At 56.8% G+C, this 15,183-nt stretch overlaps 1 protein-coding gene across 4 annotated transcripts in view; it reads left to right on the forward strand.

The window, feature by feature from the left end:
* The first annotated feature begins 11,318 nt into the window (after window positions 1–11,318).
* LOC110082813 (protein unc-13 homolog B) overlaps window positions 11,319–15,183 on the forward strand; it is an 86,495-nt gene continuing 82,630 nt past the window's right edge. For all 4 annotated transcript variants that reach the window (XM_078384189.1, XM_078384191.1, XM_078384192.1 and 1 more), the window contains exon 1: window positions 11,319–11,450. The gene's annotated coding sequence lies outside the window, so the exon portion shown is untranslated. The remainder of the gene's footprint in view (window positions 11,451–15,183) is intronic.

Here is a 15,183-nt window from a genome sequence, read left to right on the forward strand (position 1 = left end):
CTGTGTTCGTTTTGCTTCCCCATTCCTTGGAACGAGGAAGGGTTCTGGACAGATTGTGGCTTTCTTTGATGTGCCGGAGAGATGCAGGCATTTTGCAGTCCCAGATGAGCATTTTGGTCCTTACACCACTCGGGTGTAAGACGCTGGGGAGCAGAGCGCTCTTGGTCAAGTAGCAAACGCATCCCTAGTCGGCCTAGTCCAAGGAATTGCTCTTCTTCCGCATTGGCCCCTTCAGGCACGGTAGACGTACATGCGCACATTGCTTCACTTGCCTCTTGCCGTTGCCTGGCCCCTGTGCTCCAGATTCAAAGCTCTTGTCCCCAAGCCTTGTGGGTTTGGGAACGGAGAACTGCTTAGAGAGGTCAGAATCTACCGAACAGGCTTTGCTGCCAGGCTTTCTCAGCAAAAGAAAGTGATCGCTCTAATGCTGGGCGGAAACTGTGTTTTACTGCACTGAGCCTCAGGTGTGTTTCTCATTCGTACTGAATAAACAATCCTGACATGTCTAGGAAACACGGGGTATTTAAGAAATTGTGTCGTGGGAAAGCATAAAAGAGAATTCCCCGTGCATCGTGTCTGTCTTGGCTTCTGAAAATCGATGGTCTGAATAATTTGCTGGATCGTGTTGAAAAGGGCAGAGGTTCCTAAGCGAATGGGAAGCTTTGTGTCCAAAGGTCCTTGATGGTGCACGGAAGATGAGCCGTCCTCAGTGATGGCCAGCAGGCCGTTTCTGGGTTTGTTTGTTTTTCTGGACACGTCCCTTGCCTGCTGTGCAGTCGGCAGGAGACTTGTCGGGCTGCGCCTTGAGCAGCTTTTGCCGTGGTGGCTCTGGCAGCGTTGCCTTTCCCTTGGTGGGGAAGGAGCGGCGCGGGTAAGCGCTCAATGGCCTTGAGCTGGAGTCCCTTCGTGGGCCTGTCATGTTGCTCTGCTTCTCAACTTTACATGCTCTGTACAAGGCTCGTCACCAGCGGATGCCGCTTGAGATCTCGGCGTGGTGTCTTGGCCCCGCTGGAGAGTTTTGCTTCAGGAACCATCCCTTGGCAAAGCTTGGAATATGAGCAGGCCGTCAAAAGCTGATGAACGCTTATGCATGGATTGCCTTGGGAGGGAGGGAAGGAAAGGGAAGGGAAGGAAAGGGAAAAGAAGGGAAGGGAAGGAAAGGAAAGGGAAGCAGCAACAAGAGGCGTTCTTTCAAAGTCTGAAAGCTCTCGCAGAGTTGCTGCTTGTCTTCAGCGCCGTACGAGACAGAGCTGGTAGGGATAATGACTTTTGGGATAAGAGGAACATGCGCCAGAGAGATGTATCCCAGATGCTTTCAGGAATGCAGCCTTCCGGTGGGCTCGGGCCCCTTTTTCACCATCCTGCACTGGCACCTGGAACTTTGGCCCCAGGCCATGGCACGTAGCCCTTTCTGGCCTTACCCTCCTCGTGGCCGACTCGGGTGGCGCCTTTCTGTTCTTCCTGCTGCCCCTGAAGGTGAGAGGCCAGGTGACCTCTGCCTCTCAGAGGAGCCTCGGTGACACAAGCAAGAGGCCGGGAGACCCCGGAGGGAGGGAGGGAGGGAGGGAGGGGAAGAGAGGGGAGGGCCAGGGGTTGGGGTTTGGGCTGAGCTTGAGGTCCATCCCTGTTGGTGACACGACCTTTGGTGAGTGCTGAAGCGGACACGGTGGCACGTGGTGTCCTTTTGCCCTCCGGAGAGGCTCGGCACGAGACGGGTGATGGATAAAGTTAATGAACGGATTGTGCCGTCTGGTAGCACCCTGAGATCCATGTGTCAGGGTGGCGTGGCAGGCCCTCCTCGTCTTCCTCCTCTCCCCCCCTTCTGCTTGCTGTTCCTCTCAAGCCACGTCGTGTTTGCCTTGGGGGGGGGTCCTCTTCTCTCCTCTCTCTCTCTCTCTCTCTCTCTCTCTCTGGCCCCCTCCCCTCCCAGGCCAGGAGCCAGCCTTCCTCTTCCTGGAGAAGGCCAGACCCTTCAGCTTCCAGCTAACGGTGTGAAAGAGGGAGAGACCATTTGGGAAAGGAACTGGCTTTTCTCCTTTCTTTCCAAGGACAGAGATTCCATTTTCCAGTGGAAAAACTGGAAATTTGGGGGAGCCTAGGGGGAAAAAAGAACACTAGTTAAATACTTCCTCTTTTGGGATGAGCAGAATGGTGTTTATGGCAAGACGTTATGGACTCAAAATGTCAAGAATGATTTCTGTGCAAGGCAGTCTGCAGAGTGAGGGGCCGGCGACTCTACGGAGCAGGCAGGAGAGATTCGCTGCCGCGCTCCAGCCCGAGGTGCCGTTTTGCCGTTGGGGGTCCCGTAATCCTCAGGAGAGGATCCCGTGGAAAGGGCCTCCGTGGCTTGTGCAGTTCCCAGCACTTTCTTTGATAGAGGGTACATTCATAATTTTATCTGATCAAAATGAAGGTTTTTATGTCCCTTCATATGCCAGATCGGACCAATGCATATGCTAAGTTATAATGAAACATTTTGTATTGACAGAGCAATCGGGTCTAGCTCTAATACAAAAATAAGTATTTCATATTGGTTGTTGTGGGTTTTTCGGGCTCTTTGGCCGTGTTCTGAAGGTTGTTCTTCCTGACGTTTCACCAGTCTCTCTGTGGCCATGGGCATCTGCAGAGGACAGGAGTCAGAACTCTCTCCATGCTCTGTCCAACCTTCAGAACACGGCCAAAGAGCCCGAAAAACCCACAACAACCATTAGATCCCGGCCGTGAAAGCCTTCGCGAATACAAGTATTTCATATATTTCAGTCCCGTTCCCCCCCACCCCAAATTCTGCTGTTCCTTGGAGGGGTGGGGAAACTCCCCCCCCCTTTCAGTCTCACATTTTCCAGCAATTTAGCTTTTTTCCCCACCCATTTTCCTGGTGGGCGCCGAGTGCTTCCACATCTTTGCCAGAACTGAGAAGGAGAAGCCAAGCCGGCAGGAGAGAGGGAAGTTGTGTGGCCGGGGTTTGCTTTGGTTCGTCCACGGCCTCGGGCCCAGCTGCTGAGAGGTCCCTCCGGCACAGAGGCTGGGGGGGGAGCGGCTTCCAGAAGGAGCGGCGCCTGCCCACCTGTGGTTTGGCAGCTCCGGGGAGCCCTTCCGAGGGCCCTGTCCATGGCTCCTCTGTCGGCGCTCTGCAGGCGGGCAGAGAGCTTTCTAGGCTAGTGGGCTTTGCGTTGTCCCGCGTGTAGTTAAGCGGCTGCTGTTTCTGGCAGGACGGTGTTGTTCATTTTGCTTTTCGGGTAGCCTTGGGCTTTTTGGATGGTTTTGCCAGTAGTGTGTTGCTCTAATAAATACCCAAATCCTAGCCAGTTAATATGTTTGTCTCTTTTAAAAGCAAAGACAAATCTAACAGAAGGCCTTCCGTAAGTCAGTCGGCAGCTACGAGAAAGAGAGCCTCCCTGGGAGATCTCATCCCTGGCCGTATTGCAGCATCGCAGATTTGAGAGGTTGAACAGATGGTGTGGTGGCAGCTCCGAACGAAAGGCCTGGGAAATGCGGAGTGGCTCCCTGGCAACAAAATGGTTCTTGCGGCTTTGTTCCACCAGGGTCCGTTTAACTCAGTGCAAAAATGCTCAGAAGCTGATCGCGGTCGCTGCCCGGGGTTTGCAAAGGCCGTGAAAGGGGGAAAGTCCTTGAGCTTCCGTCTCTCTCTGGGTCTCTCTCGACTGGGAGGGTGGAGGAAGGAAGGCAGGACGGCCCCGGCCCGAACCACAGCGCTTTGGAATCCGAGTCCGCTGCCTTCCTCCTGCCTCTGGTGCTTCTGTTCTCACTCTTCGCCCCGGCATTCAGTCGGGTACCTTCTGCGTCGATGGGGCTTTGCAGCCAATTCTTCACATCAAGCGCCTCTCATCTGGACTTGAATCGCTTTCATGTCTTCAGCTTTGCTCTTAGGGCAGAAGTGCAGGAAGGACTAAGAGTCTGGTTGAAAGAGGCTTGTTTGCTTGTTTGTTTATTTAAAATGTTTTCCCCTGCCTTTCTCCTTAAGAAGAACCCAAGGCAGCTTACGAGGACATCATTAAAAGACAATATTTGAAGCTAAGATCATTGAGTCGACAAATACTAAAAAGGATCAAATAAATACTGGACAAAAAAAAGTAAGCAACAGCAAAACACATCCAAAGCAGCAAAAGGCACAACAACCCATTTAACCCCCCCCCCTCAGGCAGCCATTCACTTTGCTGTCCTGCCTGTGGAGGGACAGCCAAGATGGGGCCAGCCTGGCCTCCTGTGGGAGGGAGTTCCAGAGTCTAAAGGAGCAGCCACAGAGAAGAAGGCCCTCTGTCCCATATCCCCACCAAACACACCTGTGGAGGTGGCAGGACGGTGGGAAAGGCTTCTCCCAAGCAGGCTCATAGAGGGAGACGTGGTCCTTGAGATCGCTCAGACCCAGGCCATTTAGGACTTTATAGGTTAGAACCAGCCCTTTGTATTGTGCCTGGAAATGGATCGGGAGCCAGAGAAGCTGCTGTAAGAGGGATGTTATAGGATCCCTGCAGCCAGCTCCAGTCAGCCGTCTGGCTGCTGCATTTCGGATCCACTTGAAGTTTCCTGACACTTTTCACCAGCAGCCCCATGTAGAGCATGTAGAGCATCCAGCCAGGAGGACACCTTCCTTGGGCAGCTGCTGTGTCTGATGTTGTCTCTGCAGGTTGGAACACTGGATGCAGGAGCCATCTTCCCTTGGCCTCTTATTGCAACCACGAGGGGGGGTACCCACCAGAACAGCTCAAAAGGTCAGGGGAGGTCACTGTTCCCTAGGCAAATTGACCCTGAGAGGCTGGTGCCGTGTCTCGACTACCCTTGCTGAAGATCCGGGGGGACACAATTTCCAGCCCCCTCCTGCTGCTCGTGCGGCTCTTGGGGTTCAGCTCCTCGGAGAGATCCCTGGTGCGCGATTCGAAAGCAGCTGCTTCCCCAGGAAGGGAGGCTCCCATTGTTCTGGCCACCTACCAAGCGGCAGGTGCTGGCAGCGCTGGCGGTGGTTACTTGTTGTGAAAGACAACACAGTGAGATGAGGATTGCAAGCAGCGCTTTCCCGAGACAAGGAAGGAGGTGTGTGTGGGGGGGGTGGGGGGGTGGGGGAGGCCCTGAAGACAGGCAGCCAAACCAGGAGAGGGCGAAGGGGTCTCCAGGGCCTTGCGCCGGTTAGTCAAGGATGCCCCGTGCCTTTTGGGGAACGTGGTTTCCACCCTCAGGGGTGACTGTAAGCAGAAACAAATAGACACAACATTTTCACAAATATTCACAGGTGAAAGCAAGTGAAATTGCATAAATATGTAACAGAAATGCATGGCTGTGACATGTCAGTTTGAACACACACACACACACACACGCACACAAAACCTGCAAATGTTTATTTGTGTATATATCCGTTTGTATAATGCTTCTATGTATATATCTATTGATACCAAAACATAGACAATGCACTATCTGAGAGTGAGATATGAACCCGTCTCTGGGAAAGCAAAACACTGAAAACCTCCCACACGCCTCTCCCGTTCGCAGGAGCAGAGCATTCCTGCCGCCCGTGAAGCGGCCGCCCTTCTGTTTGCAAGGAGAAGCAGAAATTTGCCATTTGCAAGTGTACATTTTATATTTCTTTTAAAATTGACCTGTCACAACAATAACATTCCTTTGAAGTACTAACGGAACGCTACTTGGTGGCTATACAAAATCCGTACCACCATTATCCATAAAAGCAAGGAGCATTCCAGCAGAGAGCCCCCACCCTCCCACCCACCCACTCACTAAAAAGCCTTTTTCTTTCCTGCTCCCCCGCCCTCACCGCTTCTTTCCCGTCCTGAAGCCCGCGCAGACTTTCTACAGCCCCGTGGGAGACAGTTCAGCCGGAGCAGCGGAAAGGTGGCCGGGCTCAGTAGACAACCTGTTTTCAGCCAACTGTTGTGGGGCTCCCGAAAGAACTTTGCCGTTGGCCCCAAGATAGCTGTTGAGCAGAGGAATGGGAAGAGGGTGTCGTCCCCCCCCCCCCGGCAAAGAGAACAGTTCCAGTGCCAATGGGCTTGCTCATCAAGTCCTCTTGCTCTTTGCTGTCCCTGAACCATTAGAGGAGCATGCACGATCCCCCTCCCTCCCTCCATCCCTCCCTCCCCCCTCTCTCTGAGTGAGGGGAGGGGAGGGGAGGGGGGTGTCCTAAAATGCATGGCGTTCGTTCAGGGTCCGCGAGCTGCTTGAGGGGCCGCGATGTCCTCCCCAGTTTATATCCACCCACGTGTTTAAGGGGAAGAACAGCTTACTGTGCAGTTTTATCTGTAGTTCAGAGCCTTACTCTTCAGGAAGTTAGAATGAAGGGGCAAGATAACGAGGATTTTTAAAATACAGAATAATGTATACCTCATGAACATCAAAGCACTTGGCCTACTTTGCTGAACTGTTACTTTATCAGTTTTCCTAATTCCTCCCTGAGACAGGCTAAAATTAAGATTTAGCCAAGAATTAGAACTCAAACACACACACCCCCGACCCTTGCCGCACCGCCTGCTGCAGCGGGTGACTGGAAGCTCAGCCTCAGGGAAGACCGCTAGCTGCCTGACTGGCTGGCTGAACGGGGGGGGGGGGGCAGAGCCTTCCACCCTTGGCCCCACGGGAAGCCCACCTCCACCATCAGACATTGGCTTTCAGGAAGCTGTGGGGGCCACCGCAGACCTGGGAGGGGATGGGGATGGGCGCTGGATGGTGCAGGCCTTCAGAGTGAGATCGCCGCCCCCCCACCCCCAGGATGGCTTCGCTGCTCAGGGCTGGCGTAGGAGCCGCCGGGTGGCTCCCCTTGCAGCTCTTTTCCCTCTTTTCAGTCCCCTTTCCCCAGAAGTCCTGAACCCTCGGATGGGTTGCCGGCCGGTGCCCGAGAACAAGAGCAGGGGCTCCCGTGCGGCAGCGGCTGACCCTGGGGGGGATTGTTACCCTGAGAAGGCTGTGCCTCCCGTCGTGTCGGTCCTGTTGTGTTGTGGAGCCTCTTTGCGCGCGCGGGGGGGGGGGGGGAGAGATTTGCTGCATTTCTGGCTGCCTCTGCCTCGGTGGTGCCCCAGAGGTCGGTCTGGGCTGGCAAGTGATTGATTTCAGTCTTCCTTGTTGAGACCCTCCCTCCCTTGTTAGAGGAAGGCTTGAAGCCCCCTTCTTTACTGCCCGGTGGTGGTGCTGACTTTCTCCCGGCCTTTTTCTCTCTGCCATTGCCCTGTTGGGTGACCTCTCTTGGGCTGGGCTGTGGGGCCCTCGGTGGCGCCCGAGGGGAAGGGCCGGGCTCGGCCAGACCTCTTCCTCCGGCCTCTCTTGTCTTGAGAGCAGCCGCTTGCCGTGATCTGAAGCAGATCTGGCCCATTTCTTGCTGCTTTCATCTACGGTTCCCACTGAGATGTAGGGTCCGAGTTCTTCCTTGTCTTCAGTCTGGACACAAAAGGGTTCTGTGGGGGCTCTGGGAAGCGCTGGGACACCCCTGGCATTTTCCTGGTGCCTCCAGCCCACCTGCTCCAGTGTGAGGATGGCCCTTCCAAGTCCATTTAATTTTGGTATAGTTATAATACTAGGATCTGTTGTGAATTCAGACTTGGATTGCTTGGTGAAGATAGACTTTGTCTAGAGGGGCGGGGTATAAATCTAAATAAAGTTTTTAAAAAAGTAAAGATAGGCTGTGACCTTGGCAGACCCCGAGACCTGAGATCTGTCTTTCCTTGGAGACGGGCAGAGCTGGGATCAGGCCCTCTTGTAGGGGATGGTTTCCTTTGGGACTTGGGGAGGTATGATGCGCCCACTGCGAGGCTGGCAGTGTAGAAATTCTAGCTGTTGGTTAGACTTAACGGGGGCCCTGCAGGGATTTTTTTATTTGATTTATTTGATTTATACCCCGCCCATCTGGCCTATAAGGCCACTCTAGGATGGCCGTGCTGACTGGAGGATTCCGGGAGCCGTAGTCACGACATTCCGTGACAAGTTGGCATCATTTTTGTTAATTTGATTGATTTAGGCATGTGCATGTGTCTGTCTATGATTGTTCCTTGAAAAGACCACAGAGTCGTGGGAACATATTTCCTGATTTTCCTTTACAAACTGCTGGCCTGATTTTATAGAGATGGGAATATTCTGTGGAAGATGAATTTGCTTCCGGCCTCCTTTCCGGTGTGCTGCTTTTCTTTTCTTTTCTTCAAGAAGCTCAGAAGGGAGAGCCTCCCCTGTATCCCACCGTCATATGAAATGGAGACCTGAACCCATCGGTGGCTGGTTCCCCCAAAGTGTACGGGCTGTCCTGGGAGACGACCCAAAGCGAGGCTTGGTCCTTTCACCCTCTGGGCGCGCGTCTCTCGATGTCTGGCTTTTCTTTGGGCCGCCCCAAGTGCCACGACCCCCTCCCCGTTTCTGCCACAAGACCATTTCCCCTGCGGGGGCCTTACCTAAAAGGGGGGTGGGCAGCCAAGGCTGCAGCCAAACTGGCAGCTAAGGTGAGACCGGGTCATGTGGAGCCAGGTTGGGGGGGAGGCAGCAGCAGCAACGTCCCGTCCCTTCTTGCACCCTCCTCCTCCCCCCGTGGGTCCCCTGGGCCCCCAGCAGCCCCAGACATTTCAGCCCAGAATGGCTCCCCCTGAAGACCTGTCGCAAAGAAGGGGCTGAGCTGTTTGTTTCGGGTCGGACTCTTCTCCCTGGCTGTTGACTCTCGCCTGGGGAAATGCTACTCCCTGTTCTTTTTCTTTTTTCTCTCCGAAGGGAGGATGCAGGATTCTGCGTCACTCCAGATCTTGTCCAACTGCTGCTGCTGTCATCCGTCTCTTGACTGGTAGCAGAGTTGATTGGAAGCAGTGGCCTCCGGCCGGATCTGGAGAGCCCCACGGGCCTCATCCTAGAGGCGGAGGATGATGGAAGGACCAAAGGTGTCTTTGCACCCCCAGGGACCTCAGCACAGTTTGCGGGGGGGGGGCTCCAGCCAGCCCAGCCGTAGGTCTCCGCCCGTGGCAGTTGGCCCAGGGAAGACCCCTCCAGAGACAAAAAGCCTTCCCTTTGCGAGTCTGCCTTCTTCAGCGGGGCTTCGGCCTGACTTTGCCCTAAATATGGAGATTCTGCTCACTGGTTTGATTGGGCTGGTGATGGACTGCATTAAAACATTTACGTCCCACCTCGCCTGAAAAGCTAGCGATGGCTAAGAAAAAGGGACGAGGTGGCGTGTTTTTAAAATGCCATGAAAACAGTGACAGGCCTTGTCTGAAAAGGAGCCAAGCAGCAGGCGGACCCGTTGACTTGGGAAGCCGAGGAGGAACCAAAGGGCCCTTGCCCTCTTCTCTGCCCTGGCGGAAGGGGGGGGGGGAGAAAGTCGCATTGCCAGCCTTGGTATGTTTCCATCCTCCAGTGGTCTTTGCGATACCGGATCCTTTGTTTTCAGCTCCTGACTCGCCTACCCCGACCCCAAGGACTCTCTCTTCTTAATGGAGGCGGTTGGTCTTTCTTGTCCCCGCGGCGGGCGTCTCCCTGAACTCCTTGGTGGTTTGCTTGCCGCTTCCCTCTGGTTTCTGTTTTGCCTTTGGAGGACTAATGACTGTGTTTAGTGTTGCGCCGCCGCAACCCACCCACATGTTCCAATTTGGAGAGGATGCCTTTGTAAAAACAGTCCCACCCAGATGTCTGCAAACCAAAGTAGCCGGCCGGCCGCAGAGAGACCGCACCACATGCTCTGGAAGGAAGGTGTGCCTTGCCTTTTTCTAATCAGAAGATGGTGGGAGCAAGTAGAAAAGCTTCAGAGTATGGTTTGACCAGTACTTGCGGATTTGCTTGACCACCGTGGAACAGGGTCTTTGACACTCCCTCCCTTCCCCAACCCCCCAAAATCAACTGAGACATTTCTTCGCTTCTGCAGCATGGGGTGGGGAGGACTTTAGCAGAGAAACTTCCTGTTCTACAAACAAACAGAAACCCCTTGCATTTTGCACAAAACCCATTTTTGTGGAAAGAAAGAAAAAAAAGCAAGCTAGCTCTGGCCATGGTGCCCAGGGAGAGAGGAAACGCTGGAAACCTTTCCCTCTCGCCTGGCGAGGAGTGAAGCGGCTCCGGAGCACGTCCACGTTGGGTGGGGATCAAGAGGGACGCCCCCCCCCCGCAAGGCTGCCCCCCGCCTCCTTGTCCCCAGGAGGAGGAGAAGCCGAGCGCGAGCGAGCCCCCCCCCCCCCCGCCAGTGGCAGGAAACTCTCGAGGAGGCCGAGGGCGAGACTGGCAAGGGGAGGGGGGAGAGAGAAAAGCCCCCCCCCCCGCTTTCCCGTTGCTTTCTTTCTGCGGAGGTTTCCGCCTTGCCTTGTGGTCACCTCAGGAGGTTTCCAAATGAAACTCCCCGGGTTGAACGAAAATGAGAGCAGTTTAGACAGCAACCCAACCGGGGACATCAAGTCCGTGAAAACTGGCAAGCGGAGAAGGGCGATGGAAAGCCTGCCAAAGCGCTGCGCGAGGTTTCGAACTGGGGGTGGGAGTGCGGGGGGGGGGGGGAGAGGACGCGCGCGCGCGCGCAAGGGGCGGGTTGGAGACGTAGTTTGCACTTGTGTTTCCCCCAAACCTCCTCCCCCCCCCCGCCGCGCGCGTTTACCCAGTTTGGAGGGGGTTTCTTCTTGCGCGGCGCGGGGGCTGGATCGGGGCTCGCAGACTCCGCGGGGGGAGGGCCAGGCCGGGGCGGGGGGGGGGTGTCAGCCCGTTGCCCTCCGCCCAGACGCCCTCTTTGCGCTCGGGTTCTGGTGCTGGGGAGCGAGCGCCGGGCTGGAAAGCGGGGAGAGGCTGGCAGGCCCGCCCCCGGCGCCCCACTGATGCCCTCCCCGCGAGCCCGGCCCCTCCGCCGCCGCCGCCCGCCCCGCTCCCCCAGCCTTGCCTGCGCGAGTCGAGGCGGGAGCCGGGAAGCCGCTCGCTGGCCGCCCCGCGCAGACCCTAGGATGAGGGAGACCCTAGGATGACGGAGCTGCTCGGGGCCGGCGGGCGGGCGGGCGGGCGAGGAGGAGGAGGAGGAGGAGGAGGAGCTGAAGGGCGGCGCAAAGCCCCGCTCGGCTCGCCGCCTTCCCTGCGCGCCGGGCGCCGCCGGCCGGGAGTGCGAGCGGGCGGGCGAGGCGGCGAGGGCGCAGGAAGTTGGCCGCGGGAGCCCGGGCGGAGCGGCGGATGGGCGGCCGGCCGGCCGGGGGAGGCGTCCCCGGAGCGCTGCTGCTGCTGCTGCTGCTGCTCCTCCTCCTCCCGGGCGGTCCTTCCCCTGCCGGGCCCGCTGGCTGCCCTCCAGGTGCCCCCCCGCTGCCCCCTTGACCCCGGGCAGCCCGGGGGGGGGGCTTCGGGCGCCTGGCTGCTCCCTGGGAAGACCTCGGCCCGTGCGCCCCCCCCTTCTCTGGGCCTCGGGACCCCCGGAGCCCCTCGTTCTGCGCTTGGCGGGGCTTTTCCCCGAGTCCCTTTCTCTGTTGAATCCCTTTGCGGGGGTTCGTGTCGGAAGCGGCGAGGAGGTAAGTTGCGGGGCGGCCTCGCGGAGGAGGAGCGGACGGTGCGCGGCACCGAGAAGGCTTCGGAGGGGAGACTTTGGGGTTCCGTTGCGCGTGTGTGTGCGTGTGCGTGTGTGCGGGAGAGAGAGCGAGAGAGCGTGTTTCAACGATTAGGTGACTCTCCTCAGGCTTGGAGGAGTACAACCCGCGTGTGTGCGGGTGCGTGTGCGTGCGAGAGCCAGCGAGCGAGCGCCTCTGTTGCCGGCAGATCCCGTCGGCAGGCAGGCGTTTTCTGCTCGGCTCTGAATGGGAAGCATCATCTTTTCCTCCCGCTCACTCTCGCTCTTCCAGACTGCCTGCCGGTGGTTTCGGCTGGCGCGGAGCCTCGGAGACACTCCGTCGGGAGAGCGCTTGGATCGTGTCGGGGCCTTGGGGCGAAAGAGAGCGCTGGGTGCGGGAGGAGAGCAAGTCACCAAGTCACTGAAACCCCATCCTGGACGTGAGATGCAGACCTGGGGCTTTTCTGCACCCTGGCGGTGGGTGAGTGGGTGGGATCCAAGGGAGCAGCGGGAGCCCCTTGCCCGCTTTCACTTTGGCCTGGCCCCAAACTGGACTCTTCCCCAGCGCCCGCTGGCCGGATGTGGAGGAATAACGGGCAGCCCCTGGCAGGCAGCGAGCTGGTGGCAGGAGCTCTGGCGTGGATGGAGAGAGGGGGGTGCAGGGAAGGCCCCTTGTCCAGCCTGCCGCTCTCTGCCAGCTAGCGAAGCGAGGCAGGAGGGATGACCCCCCCCCCAAAGAGGGTCCACAGAGAGTGGGTCTGTTGCTTGGCCATTTGGATGAACCCCCCCAGGCCAGGTGGTTGGAGGCAGCTTTGGTTGCAGCTGGGCTGCTGAGCCTTGGAGATTCTCTTGCGTGGAAATGGCTTCATACGAAGGTGTGCTCCTCGGGTGTGGGTGTGGTTGTGGCAGCGTCCTGGCACCCCCTGCTAGGAGATATCAGACTTGTCTTGACAAAGGGACAGGAGCCGATCCCTTCCACTGCCTCCTGCAAGGTCTCAGAATGGCAGAGCTTCTCTGGAGCTCAGCCTGTTTCTTCAGACAGTTCAGGCCAGGAGCACAGTTAGAACGTAGACACACACACACAACACACCCCGGAAGCCTCACACATGGTTTGCACAAGAGGCCTCCGCTCCTTGTCACCAGGAGCCGCTTACTGTATCCCTTTTTGTAGGTGGTCTCCGCTGGCAGAGGTGCCTCTTCTGCAGGTTGCCTGCTGAAGCTTTCCGTGTGCCAGGAGTCGTCTGGCAGAGCCGTTGGTTCTGTAGGAGCTAAAGTGGGAAACAGCAGAGCCGGGCGGCAGAGGGAAGGCTAAGAAACAGGCGGGGAAGGATTGGGACCACCACCATCCTTGCTTCCTCCCAGGACTGCAAGGTCTCCGGTTCTTGCCGGGTTAAGCGGCCTCCCTGGCGCACTCCAACCAGTATGTCAGGGTTTCACATCGGTTAGGTTAGGAAAAGCACATCAAATCCTCTGGAGGAACAAAGAGGAAAGGCTGCCTCCTGTCTCTGCTGGCCCTCGGAGAGATTCCTTCCTGTGGATCTGAACAGGTTCCTTAGTAAATCGAGCGGCAGGCACCCACTTACTTTCCTCCTTCTGTTCTCTTGTCTGCCGTTTCAGGTTTACCCAGAGAATGCGTCCTTCGTTCCTTCGTTTGTGTCTTTGGCTTAGTAGCCGAAAGGTGTTTTTCCTCGACTTTTCCCTTGGCCCAGATAGCTCTGGTTCCTGAAGCCATGCAAAGCCTTGCTGGAATTTCAGGGAGCCCCAAAGAGGCTCCTCAAGAAGAGGTTCCCACCGACCCACTTTCTCCCAGGGAGCCCTGGCTTTGGGGGTCGGTAGGAATGGCCTCGTCTGCCTGGAGGGATCTGATGGCTGGTGGGCTCTTCTGCCGCCCCCTCTCAGTTGCCAAGATCGGTCCTGCACTCCATGCCCTTAAGTTCCGCCTCCACCTACCACGGCACAGGCAGGTCCGTGCGCTGGGTGGGGCTGGGTCACCTGCGCCCTTCCTTCGTTCCCACCCAGGTTCAGCTTGTGGAAGAAGGAGACGGACCTGCTGGTTCTTGCCTCTGGCTTTTGAAAGCGTTCTCGCTCTTCCACAGAGCTTCCCGTGGATAAAAGGGTTGGAGGGTCACGTCAGCCGTTGCGAGGGCTTCTCCCTTTTCCCAAGTTACAGGAAGATTGTCAGCTTTAAGATAAGGAATAACTGAAATGAGGAGGTGGAAAATCCTCGGGAATTAAGCCGTCTGTGGGCTGGAGGGGAGCCCAAGGGGGTTTCTTTTCCCTCCCCAGGCGGCTTCCTTTCCGTTCCGGAGGGAACTGTCTAGGGTTGGCCGCGCTAGGTGGAGCAACTTGGTCAGTACCTTTTCTGCCTCTCTGTGTGTGTGTGTCCGTCCGTCCCCTCTTCCTGTCATTCACCTGCCCAGGGGCCCTCCCTTGCCAGGCGTCTGCCTTCCACTGTCTCACCCAGCTTCACACAGGACACCGGGTGCAACGCTGTGGTTTAGCCTTGGGCCCCTGAGTTCCCTTTGGCTCCAATAAATTCCTCCGCTTGGGAGGTTGCGCCCGTCTGGAGCGGCTGTGGAGCCCTCGATCCTCTTGGGGGTGGACGGCAGCACAGGCCGGTTCGCCATTTATCCCTCCTGCCTTCCTTCTGCAGCCGGAGTGGGTCAACCTTGGGACCTGAGCAGTTGTTCCATTTTGGAGGTTAACATCTTATAATCTGCTGTTCATGTTTAATGAAAGCTCGCGTTCAGTTCTCCGTCTTCCAAGGTTTGGTGATAACGCTCCAGACTTGAATCATTCAGAAGCACGATGCATATTTCAGTGCCCGACACTCACCCTGGCTCATAGGCAGATCAAGCTTTGGAAAACAACCATATTGGGAAGCAAACCACAATGATGGAAGCAGCCCTTTGGAAGTGTCATCGCCCTGCACGCGTAATATGCGCTTGCAAATTGGAAGTGCAGCTTGCCAACCTCCAGAGATGATCCTGCCAAGAAAGCGGCATCATCACCCTCCAGGCACGCTAAGACGGCCTTCTTTAAGACACGTGCCGTCCTACTCCGTGATGATGAAAGGTGCCATGTAAGACTTCCCGGCAAGTCTCAGTGTTATATCATGTCGAGAAGAGCTGCCATAGCAACCTTCCTGCGCGCTTTCTCTCCCTGGCTTTCTCTCTCATGCCAGGAAGAGAATTGGCTCACGGAATTCATTACAGGGAGTCCCGCCTGACCTGCTGCTTTGGCCTCCATCTCCAGCCCACCTGATTCTTCGAGGAAACTCCCAGACGAGGCACCAAGGGTACAGCATGTCTCCTTAGGAGCCCCCACCCCACAAGCCCCAAATAAATACTCTTGAGACCTGCTTTGAGCCCTTTTCATTGAACGCCCTGCAGTTGTGAAGCCGTGCAAGAGAGGCTGCACAGCATTGTGGCTCACGGTGCCTTTTGCCGCTCCTCCTGCAAAGTCCAGCTGAACTGTTTGGAGCCTTGATGCCAGATACCTTGCACTGGGTCCACGTGCCTTCAGAGTGGGCTTGGTGGCCGTCGCCTCATTTGCTCTGTGCGCCGAGAACAGCCGGGGTGGGGTGGGGTGGGGGGAGAAGCCTCTCTGCTTTACACGTGGCCCGTTTTGTCCTGCCTTCTCGGATTCTGTGAGAGGGAAATGGAAGCTGGGGAGAGACTCAAGATGAAGGCACACAA

Source organism: Pogona vitticeps, chromosome 2, assembly GCF_051106095.1.
Source record: "Pogona vitticeps strain Pit_001003342236 chromosome 2, PviZW2.1, whole genome shotgun sequence".
Lineage (NCBI taxonomy): Eukaryota > Metazoa > Chordata > Lepidosauria > Squamata > Agamidae > Pogona > Pogona vitticeps.